This window comes from Sander lucioperca, chromosome 1 (genome assembly GCF_008315115.2).
Source record: "Sander lucioperca isolate FBNREF2018 chromosome 1, SLUC_FBN_1.2, whole genome shotgun sequence".
NCBI lineage: Eukaryota > Metazoa > Chordata > Actinopteri > Perciformes > Percidae > Sander > Sander lucioperca.
In genome coordinates this window covers 29,477,482-29,489,233 of record NC_050173.1, presented here as the reverse complement: position 1 = coordinate 29,489,233, position 11,752 = coordinate 29,477,482, and positions in this window count along the sequence as shown.

Here is an 11,752-nt window from a genome sequence, read left to right as displayed (position 1 = left end):
TCAAGACACAAACAGACAGCTGAGCATCTAAAAATCTCCCAGAAACAAACTGAATTATGAACAGACCTGCTGCAGGAAACCACTCTGGGTTGTCTTTAAGACACCTCAGAAGAAGCTTTGAGCTTCCTTTGAAAATCTAGATAAAGAAAAAAACTAAATTAAATTATTTGTCTTTTATACTTTTACCCAAATGAAAGTTTAGTTAAATAAGATTGAGTCAGACTGCTGACATTATATTTTTCAAAATTCTCATTTGCATACAGAGAGATGTCCAGAGTGGTCCAGTGTGGCGACGACTGCTGTGTGCTATAATTGCTGAGGTGATTGTTATTAGCGTGATCATGGCACTATGCTCTCCATATGGGCTCAGTGGGGACAGAGGCTGAGGCCCGTTCAAAGGGACAGTCATTGTTACAGGCTGATCTCTAATCTCTGTGGTTGTCTGCCCTAATTAAAAGTCTTGTGGGTGTGTAGGGTGCAGGGGCCTCTGCTCTGCAGGAAATTATGATTGCAAACGTCTTCCTGTCGAGTCCTGCACTTGGCACTACAAAGTGATGCGGGCCGCCATTACCTGAATGGGCTGGAATCAGAGCAGACAGCCGCATCATCCCAGCTCTTCGTCTATCAGGCCGTGCACAAGTGGCCATTGTTGACGCCAAAAACGGGATTAAGGAGGGTCTTCAAGGGAATTGATTTTCATGTGAGAACAATAGTGGGGCGCAGAACACTGGAGCCTGGGTCTGAATCACACGGCCAAAGAGCTTTATGAAAAGGGGTGCGCCGCGAGCACTGAGATTAAAGCAATCAGGTTCTTTACCCCCACTCTTTTTGGATAACCCTCCTCCTCCCTCCTTCTGTCCTCGTCCGCTCGGCACAGTAATTTCAGCCCAAATAATGACCACAGAGGAAAGCCTGTTCAAAGAGTGTGAAGGAAAAAAGGCACAAGTTGTTTACTTTTCCTCACATTTCCTTTTTCACTTTGGTTTAACAAAGGTTCAAGTGCCATAGACAGGGTGGAGGTATGTGAATCACGATGCAGAATGTCTGAGCAGATTCTGGACAGTCTGTCCAATGCTCCTAACAGCCAGGCCAAAGGCTCATCTGTGTGTATAGAGAAAAGCTGTTGGGAGTGGGTATCTGGGCTGGGAGGCGACATGGTTCTTTGGCGGGGACCAGTGTTGGGGTGAACATGATGTGTCACTGAGAGGGGATCAGGGGTTATGGATGAAAGGGACGGCCGCCTTGTCCTCTGTCTTTGGCCGACAGCGTGCAGCTGTGGGCACCATTGTGGACATGCTCATTAGCATACGTTTGGCAGGAGCTCCGGGAGGCAGCACAGGCCAAGAGGAGCAGCCCTGTTTAAAATGGAGGCGAAAGGGCGGGCAAGTAAACACCCAGTGTATGCAGATACATACCCATACATCATCTGCACTACAGTACACACAACAGCAGTGGCCAAGAGAGACAAAAGGCTTGTTATTACAGTGTCAACATGTAAATATAAACAGTAGCGAGAGAGAGTGTAAGTTGTATTTCAGTGGGTGATAAGGCCATGCCACCCTGATGTCATAATGACAAAGTGAGCGACTGAAGGAGTGTGCTGCGTGGGGCTCTTGGCTGGCAGTGGAGGGGTGTGTCCTACCCAGAATAGAGACAGGTTTATTGGGCCTGATGAGTGCTAAGCTCCTGTGCCTAGCCACAATGGAGCCTGTGATCTCCCTTTGTGGCTCATTGGGAAGCACTGGTGCGCTCGGCAGCCCCCTCTCTGTCATTAGACAGATTGTGAACAGGCTGCACAAGGCCCAGCCAGGGATGACGGAGCCACCAGCCACTTCATTAGGAGCATTATGAAGAGGACTGGAGCTTTCTTCTCTCCGCCTGTGTCCAGAATTCACAGGTCTGTTTAATCACATAATTCTCCTCAAGTGCCCCGAGGAGGCTGCAGCACAGCAAGAGCCCTTTAGACCCATGACAACTTGGAGAGATTAATTATATTCATCTTTTGGAATATCTGCAGAATAAGAGGGAACTTGATATTGGCCTGCTTTTTCTTTTCGTCCTCTCGTCTATTTCCAACCAGCTCTTTGATGTCCTCCTGTTATTGTTGGGGGACGTCTGTGCAACCCTCTGCTGCCGGAGCTTTGATATGCTCCAGCAGGGGTTAAGGGTTAGCGACCAGAGGTCCAGGGCCAGGACGTCCTAACTTCTGTCTTGGAGAGGGCTGTCCCCTGGACCTGAGGGTTGGTCAGAAAGTCTCCAAATTCTGCCTCCCTTTGATGCACACTCTTTCACAGCAGTTAATTAGCCAGGGTGGCTAAACGTTTAGCCTGGGCGTGAAAGAGTCTGGGATAGCATGTGTCCAAGACCTTGCCCGCTTTTTTTGTGTGTCACAAGGTCTTTTGAAACAATGTGGTTCTTGGACAACTTGTTTGCATAGGATAGTGGGTGAATGCTGCAGTCTATTCACAAAAGCTCATTCATCAGGAAGGAGTTTTGAGAAGGCCTTTATGGTAATGAAGACAAGTCGTTGACATTTCACTCATTTCCTCTAATCAACTACATGATTTCCCTCTTTTTCCGTGTCTTTGTTTGTTTTATGTTACATGAATCTATACTAAGGAGAAGTGAAATAGAAGACCTCTTATCTGACAAATGGCAGCTGCATCCTGTGAATCATTTCAAGCCACTGCTACATATCTTCCCCTAATCTTCTTACAGTCTTTAGGGGGGCATTAATACACATTTCTGAGGATATGGCTTTCATCAAGTATTCAGTGTTTCAGGCAGGATCCAATTTTCTTTTCCTTCTATTTTAACAACTGCTATAAGCAGTCATGAGCAGGACTGGTAGCCTCAGCTGTAACATACTGGATTCATCACCGCTTTAATATCAGTTCTTCATTGCTGCACGTAAGGGAAAATAATTTTCCTGTGTGCCAGTAGGAAAGGGCAAATAAAGCCTGTTTGTTCAATTTCGGAGAGGCAGTAAAACTCCTTTTTGAATCCTGGCCTTTAGCACACAGGCCTACAATGTAATATATTGTGTTACAGGCAGCAATAGACCTGAATTAAGATACGGCAATCCTTGTGATACATCTGTGCTTCTCACTGCACTACCTGTAAGTACAGTAAGTCATTAAACACCAGTAACGTGTTTAAGTTTTCTTTTCCTACCAAATCTTCTTTAGCCTAAGGCAACCTTCAATCATTTGACCACAGAGCAACATCAAATAAAATTTCATTTCATGTTGTTTCTGCTTCGGATAGTGGGAGGAGGGAGACAGTTTGGGTCTGCTTTTTATTGTAGATATATTGATCTGCTATTGAGTGCACACTGTGTCCAGACAGTTTCCATCCCAAGGGGCCCAAACACTAAATCATTCTCTCACTTTAAGCTAACTTGTATGTCTGCAGAGCTGCCAAAGCTCTCAGGGTAGACAAACTTTAAAGTGAAATCTCTTTCTTCCCACCTGACTCTCTCTTTCTCCTGTGTTCTGACTCCAGCTTTGCATCCATCTCTTACACCATTGTACCTTATATTGATTCAAACATAGCCGCTGCCACTACAAACTATGATCTTAAAGACGTATTCCCAAACAAGACCCTTTTTTCTTAACAAGCATGAAAGGATTTTAGGAGATTTACACTCTGTCTGTGATTGAATATGTATCTTACTGTCTGTGTATGATCAACCACTGTTACGGAACGGCACAGGAGGTGGAACCCAAAAGCAGACGAAAAACACAATAATCAAGATTAAGTGTTTAATGAGTGAAATATATACAATAATTGTGCTGGTGGCAAAAAGGAGGGTTGTGTCGAGGGAATCCAGTGGTGAGTGGTGGGTGCAGTGCGCTCTCCAGAGCGTACCCAGTGAAGTGGTGGCGTTGACCATGTGCTAAAGCCTCCTCCAGAGTCCAAACAATTGAGTTTGAGTCCAATCCTTACAGAGAGAGAGAGGAGCAGGCGGGATGAGCAGGCAGGCAGGAGTACGAGCAAGCAAGGCAGGCTGCAACAAGAGATAAACAGAAAATATTTTAGCTACACAAGCTAAAACACCAGGTAAACAGATAACACAGGGAGCCAGGAGTGCAACTATACCACACTGGTAGACAGTACGATCTGGCGACAAGTGGATCACAGAGCCAGCCTTAAATACTGCAGGAGGGTGATTAGGGAATGAGCTTCACCTGGAGCCACCTGCCAGCTAAGCCACGCCCACAGCTCAGTCATCGGCACAGGAGGGAGGAACATGAGGGAAAACCAACAAAAAACCACACAGAACAAAAAGAAGCACGGGCTGCCATGATGACATCATGACAACCACAATGTTTCTAATGTATGATGGTGCTGTAGTGTGGCCTGTTAAAGAGGAAGTTCAATTTCCAACCACAATGTTCATCCATTATGGGAAGAGGGGCATTTTTCTGAGCTTTTAATAACACATTAACAAATAGAATAGAACTGTACTATGAATGACAGGCTGAGCCAAGGAAGATCATTTACTCAACTCATCAAATGATGAAGCATTATGTATGAGGATCATAATGACTATTGAATCAAACAACTCTCATACTCTAAACTATTTTCTCAAGTCAGTACATCTGTCTGATCCGATGATTGCTGGAGCGTATGGTCCCTCCATACTGTATGTGCTGTTTTGTTTGTGTGTATGTGCCTGCGTATGCGGTTTGCTTGGTAGTCAAGACAGGTTTTGGAGAGCTCGGCGCCTGTTCTCCAGCTCGGCCACCTGCAGCTGGGGATCGATCAGCTCTCTGGCACCCCATACTAACCACACCAACAACCGGCCCCCACCTATAGAATCCCATCCCACCCCTGGCTGTATCAACCAGACCAACAAGCCCTGTTTCTTCATTTCTCTTGTCTGAGTGAAGATCACATCTGTGCTATGTCAAAGGAAACAAATACCAACATAAGTCGACACAAAACTCACAAAACATAAACCACTGTCTTACCAAAGCTGTAATATGTCATGTAGAAAAATCTGTGAAATAGCCACAGGAGGATAATTTAGACACTTTCAGGTATATCCTAAACATGTATTTTTGTATTTTTTATTGTGCATTTATCTGTAACACTTTGCTATACCTCACCATCTAGCATTAAAGGAGAACTCCGGGCAATTTTTACGTTAATCTTGATCGCTATAAGTATGTGAGTACTGTCGATAGCAAAAAAAACGAGCCGAATCGGTGCTAGTAATATGGAGCTGCTGCAGCTAATGCTGAGAGCTCCCACAGCTAAAACGGCAGTTTTGGGGGCATATCATAAAGAGTGCCTTTGTGCCTCTTTAACAGACACAAACTGCAATTAAAATGTCTGTGCAACATGAACAGGGCCCTTACATGACAACAAGATGCGTTTTCAACTCTTGTTTGAATTCACTTACCCTGTTAGCTGCTAGCTGCCGTCTGGGATGAGTGAGTGTGTTCAGCCAGGCTTCAGTAATAATCATCAAGCAGCAGTTCTGTGTGTATTTGTAGCATATATATCCATTTTGTGTGCGATCCATCTGGCGTTGGTAAATAGTAGTCTCTGCAGTGGCGAACTGTGTGTTAGTTGCCTTAGCCAGGCTAGCAGGCCAGACCAGCATCCTTCTACTTCCTCCCCGCCTGCCGCGGCCGACAACAATCCACGGGCGCCCGCTAGTCTGGTGGATGTCCTCCAGAGGACAGTTCATGCTGTCACGGCGAAATTTTTGCGGTGAAAAAAGTTTATTTCCCCCTCAAAAATAGGTAATTGAGCACTGTAGTGGTTATGATCATATCAGTGACTATGTAACTATAGGGAAACGGGCCAAATGATGCCTGTTTCTTGTAAAGTAACAGCATTACAGGAGGCTGACTGTAGTCTTGCGCTGAAGTCCCGCGGGAATTCAGTTGTAGCAGGAAAAGGTAAACAGATCGGAGCGCAGTGTGTGAAGAGTGAAAAGTGGAGGTGTTCACAAGGGAAGAAGCTTGGAGTAACGTAACTATGGAGCTAGAGCTAGCCTTCAGTAACGCTATTACTGTACAAGAAACAGGCATCATTTGGCCCGTTTCCATGTAGTTACATAGTCACTGATATGATCATAACGACTACAGTGCTCAATTACCTATTTTTGAGGGGGAAATAAACTTTTTTCAAAAATTCACCGCGAAAGCATGAACTGTCCTCTGGAGGACATCCACCAGACCAGCGGGTGCCCGTGGATTGTTGTCGGCCACGGCAGGCGGGGAAGGCGGGGAGGAAGTAGAAGGATGCCGGTCTGGCCTGCTAGCCTGGCTAAGGCAACTAACACACAGTTCGCCACTGCAGAGACTACTATTCACCAACGCCAGATGGATCGCACACAAAATGGATATATATGCTACAAATACACACAGAACTGCTGCTTGATGATTATTACCGAAGCCTGGCTGAACACACTCACTCATCCCAGACGGCAGCTAGCAGCTAACAGGGTAAGTGAATTTAAACAATGTCCGAGTTGAAAACGCATCTTGTTGTCATGTAAGGGCCCTGTTCATGTTGCACAGACATTTTAATTGCATTTTGTGTCTGTTAAAGAGGCACAAAGGCACTCTTTATGATATGCCCCCAAAACTGCCATTTTAGCTAAGTGGGAGCTCTCGGCATTAGCTGCAGCAGCTCCATATTGCTAGCACCGATTCGGCTCGTTTTTTTTTGCTATCGACAGTACTCACATACTTATAGCGATCAAGATTAACGTAAAAATTGCCCGGAGTTCTCCTTTAAGTTGTAAAAAACATTTTTTATAAATAGATTATAACACATAATGTAGTTGTACGCAGATATACATGTTTATTAAAGTATTTGTCAACAACTAGAACTACAACTACTACTTCTGTAGGGCACTACTAAGTGGATGCTAGTGTATGAACAGATAATGAATGATAAAACACAGTTTAATAGTAATATATAATATGTCTTTAGGAGAAGTTAGAATGATTGAAACATATTGTACATCAATACACTTAAAATGTATTAATTTTTTATATAGTGCTCATTACCCTCTAAAGTCGGCCATGACGTATACGACATAAAACTCTGTGGTATAATTTAATACTGAATATCTCCAGACCAATACAGTGTAGAGACTTACTTTATTTTTTTTTAGAAGCAGAGAAATGCGCCATTTTAACGATATCATCTAACAATTGCAGGCCATCCAGAAGCTTTTTTAAATCATTGTGGAATTACAGTGTCTTTGTAAAATAAATAAATTATTATAAATCCAAAAATCAACTCACAAATCTCTGGTTTGCTCCGCAACCTTTTCAACCCAGCGTATTGTTTTTAGCTGTGTAGCCGTTAGCTCCAGCTTTCCAGCAATATGTTTGATGTCTTTGTAGCCCTTCCAGAAGCTTTTTGGAGAGTTTTCGGAGACTCTGACGAGTCATTCCAAAATAATAAATCCATCTGAACGGCTATTTAGTCTTTGTTCTGTATGAAAATAATAAGAATACTTCACTCCATTCGCCCAAGATCCAAGATGGTACTGACTGACGGGTCTATGAACCAATTACATGCAGTTTGTCAGCTCAATGTGGCGTTTAGTCAGCCAATAGAAACCCCTAGTAGGAGGGACTTGTATTCAGTGTGTGTGTATTGGGGAAATAGACAGACAGGCCAGGAGGCCCCCTGGAGCCCTCCTGGAGGCTGAAATTTGGCCTATTGATATCTAATAGCAGATAGAAAATGATTTAGAGAGGACACAACTAACATTTTGGGATAAAAGCGTGTGGACTTTTCTGGGAAAAAACCTAAATAGTTTTATATTTTTGTTAGTTATAGAGTTTATTTTTGTTTCCCTTGATTGCCAACACCATGAAGAACACTTTTCAATAGCCAAAAGGAATGGTCATTTTTCTTCTCTGTGTGATTGCAATACATTTGTCCTTTCTTTTGTCTTTATAGTCATATAACAATTTATACATTTATGTGGCATCCCTACAGCATGCATTACCTGATAGCCCAGGTTCTCCCGAAAGAAATGATGTCTATAACTTGATTGTGCATCACAGGGTTGAGGTAATACAAGAATTATTACATAAGGAGACCAGGCGAACCAAATATTGGAAAGAAATGGCTTAGACCTCAAAGGGTTAATGCTAAATTGGGGTGTGTGTGTGTGTGTGTGTGTGTGTGTGTGTGTGTGTGTGTGTGTGTGTGTGTGTGTGTGTGTGTGTGTGTGTGTACATTAAGGCATGGAATTGCTTACAGAGTCAGACACAAACTAAGACACTCATTACTCATAGCCTATCAACAGAGCACAGGTTGAACTCTGCCCATCCTTCATTCCAAACACTGAAACTAAGAAGGAGATTTGGAGGGCTGCTGACTCAAATCCCTCTTAGTTTAGAACTCCTACACCTCATCAGCCTCGTCATGGCACATAGGATTTGACAAGAACAAACTGGTCCTGCTGGAGAAGTGGAGGTTGTGCCAGACCCTTACAAGGTACTCCCTGCTGCAGATCCAGAGGAGCGAAGTTTTCTACTTTCAAGGACTCTCCCTTAATGATGAAAGTAAACAACATATACAAGAGTGTTTAATATTTCATGGCCCACCCACAGGTGTAGCGGTGTGCTGGGAATAACACATACATCCACACATTCCAATGTGGATCTGATTAAGATGAGGGTATTGTCCCTGTTGCAGTTGGCCAGATCTCCTCTGTGTGTGTGTGTGTGTGTGTGTGTGTGTGTGTGTTGGGTCTTGAATGTATTTGCTGCCTCAGTCTTTTTTTCCCTCTCTCCTCCACCCTCTCTCTGTGGTGATATATGGAACATATGGGAAATTATTGTGGGGTTATAAAGGGCTGTTGACTTCAGCAGACATGCAATAAATTAAGCTGTTTGTGCAGGGGAGGAAAAACACAAGCTCTTTAGGAACACTTAGTGCAGATTTCCTGTACAGACTTAACTCTCTTTCTCCTTCTCCTTCTCTCCTTCATTCTTTCTCCCTCTCTTCCTTTCTAACTCCTCCTCTTACCCTTATAGCCCATTCCCTCTGTCTCTTCCTGACTCCCTCTCACTGTTGTAACACAGGCCACAGCACAATCTGATTCTGTTCTCCTAGTTGGTGGTAACACAGTGGGATATATCCACACAAATTACACACATAAAACTCGTAAAGCCTGGAAAATATTTTAATAGTTTCCGCACCCCCTTAGCGGCAACAAGCTGGATGTGCAGAGCTGGTGAGCTCCACCAACATTATTGGTGCAATTAAATGTGAAACACAAGAGAGGAACATGGGGGAGTGGGAGCCCAAAATGGCTGTAAACAAGAAAAATGACACTTGACAAGTTGTAATTTATGGACGTCGTTTCAAAGGCAAGAGACTCACCGTTCCTACACTGGCAAAGAAGGAAGAATAAGGCACAAGGATCCAGGCATTAGAGGAACTATGCACAGAATGTTAGTGAATCAAAGCCACACAGAGACAAAAAAGGGGAAGAGAAAGCTGCAACTTCAAAGTCATAGCATGATGAGCAATGCACAGAGAGAGGAGGAGAGAGTGAGAAACCAAGAGAGAGACAGGAAGTGTGTGTGTATGTGTCAAAGAGAGAGAGAGAGAGAGAGAGCTTTGCAGGATGATAGTACCCAAAGCAAGCAAGGATGGTGGGGGGAGGCCCCTGGATACAGGCATACTCTCCTCATCTCAAAGAATGCTAAATCACACACACACACACACACACACACACACACACACACACACACACACAGACTGTCTGGGGAAGAGATGCCATTAAACAGAATAAAATAGGACTTGAGCTTTCAAACCCGAAACCCATCCAGAAACAAATCAGCGTCACCGTTTACAAGTTTACTCTCTTTTCAGAAATGAGGACAAAACTGAACCAAAACAGTCACCACAAATAAGCACGCTATGGAAATTGAAGACGTTTGTCATGCTTGATGAAGGCCTCCAATGTTTCCTTCAACAACAGCAGCCGAAGCCAGATGTTTACTGTGATGGTTACACTTTGTGTTTTCACTGCAAATACGCTTATACTCAGCATACAGCATACTGGTGTAATTTTAGATTGCACTGCCAATTCAGTGATTCAAAATGGTCTAATTTGTTTATTGTATTCTTATAAGAAAGTTAAGATAAATGAATATGATGAATAAATCTCAATCATTTTTTTACCACCTTCAATTGTATCCACAACACAGAAAGGTTTTTTAAAACTTGTCTTTAAGTAATTTGTCATTTTTAGTCACTTCATCATGACTAAGGCCCTTTTTCCACACAGCACCCAACCCCGCTATTTAAGAGCGCTCCAGTTTCTTATCTGCTTTTCAAGAATTACATTTAAAACCAAATGAAAAAAGGATCTAATGCATGTAGAGCCCAGCATAAGCTTATTCTTCAAAGTTGTTGGACCTGCTAAAGGCATTAAACAGTGAAAATTGTTTAATTTGGGCAAACTGTAATCACTTTACTTGAACGTGCTTCTTCTTTCAAATGTGATCTATTTGCATGCACTAAATTCCACAGTGGACCTAAGGAAGTAATAAAGATTAACCAAAATTTGAAAGTCTTCACAGCATATATTGAAGCCTCTTTGCCACATAAATACACAAGTTAGATTCGCAGTGTAGATGTCCTTTAATTTGCAAAATGACAAGATGCTTGTCTGATGCACCAAGCACCTCCAATTGCAGCTCATTAACTCAGTCAGGGGGAAGCGTTCTACAAGCACACAGAGAAACTATTAAAATACTTCCATTAACTGGAAAAAAAAATACCCCGGTTGCAGCCCAAAGTGTCTTCATTTGGGCTCAAATGTGAGATATGCCGTTGCTATGGTAATATGGCAATGGCTGTAGCCCTCCTCCCAGCTGTTGGTGTGTTTTGTGTGTAAGAGAGAGAGAGAAAAGGAAAGAGAGAGAGACTGTGTGACTGTGTGTTTGTGTGTGTGCACGCATGCATTGATGCTGCCTCCGTGCTGTGTTCCCCCTTTCAGTCTTCAGAATAGTGTCTCTACTAATCCGTCAAAGTTGCGGCGCTCTGAACCAGTGGCCAAGCCTTTTCCCACTGAACCAAGTCTCAGGGTCTGCGCTCTGCTTTACACTTGATTGGTCCCTCCCGTGGCAGGACTCCCCTCCCTGCTGGGCGTGGGCCCGTCCCCCTCGCTGGGCAGCTCAACACTGCCTAATCGCCTTCTCCCCACCATAATTACCAGCGCTGAGCCCAGGACTCACCAACACACCATTAAAGTCTGGCCAGCCAGTCCTCAGCAGCCCTCACACATCCAGCACTTAGCACAGGCCCAGACACAGGCCTAAGACCAGGCCCAACTCCACCAACAGAGCACCTGTTCATGCCTGGGATGCCCCGCAGCACTGTGAACTTGGCTGGTGCTGCTGCTGGGTAGGAAAAAGAAAGGGGCTGGCAGCTGTGCTGTTGTCCTCCTCCCCCAGCAGTGGAGGTGATGTGTTTATTTGGGTTGGGATGCTGCAGTGGGAAGCTGTCAGAGGTAACTATCTCCTTGTTGTGCTCTACAGAGTACCAGAGAATCCACCCTGCAGAGACAGAGCCCTTTGATATGTGACCACTTCAAACACACACATACAATGGAAGCAGTCAGTTGTGGAAATAGCCCAAGTTGATGTTGTGTGGGCAAGGTGAGACAAATTTGCTTTGCTCAAAACCAACCCCTGCACTTTATTTTTCCATCCGTATATATTTTCAGCAGAGCAAATACGAAACATAT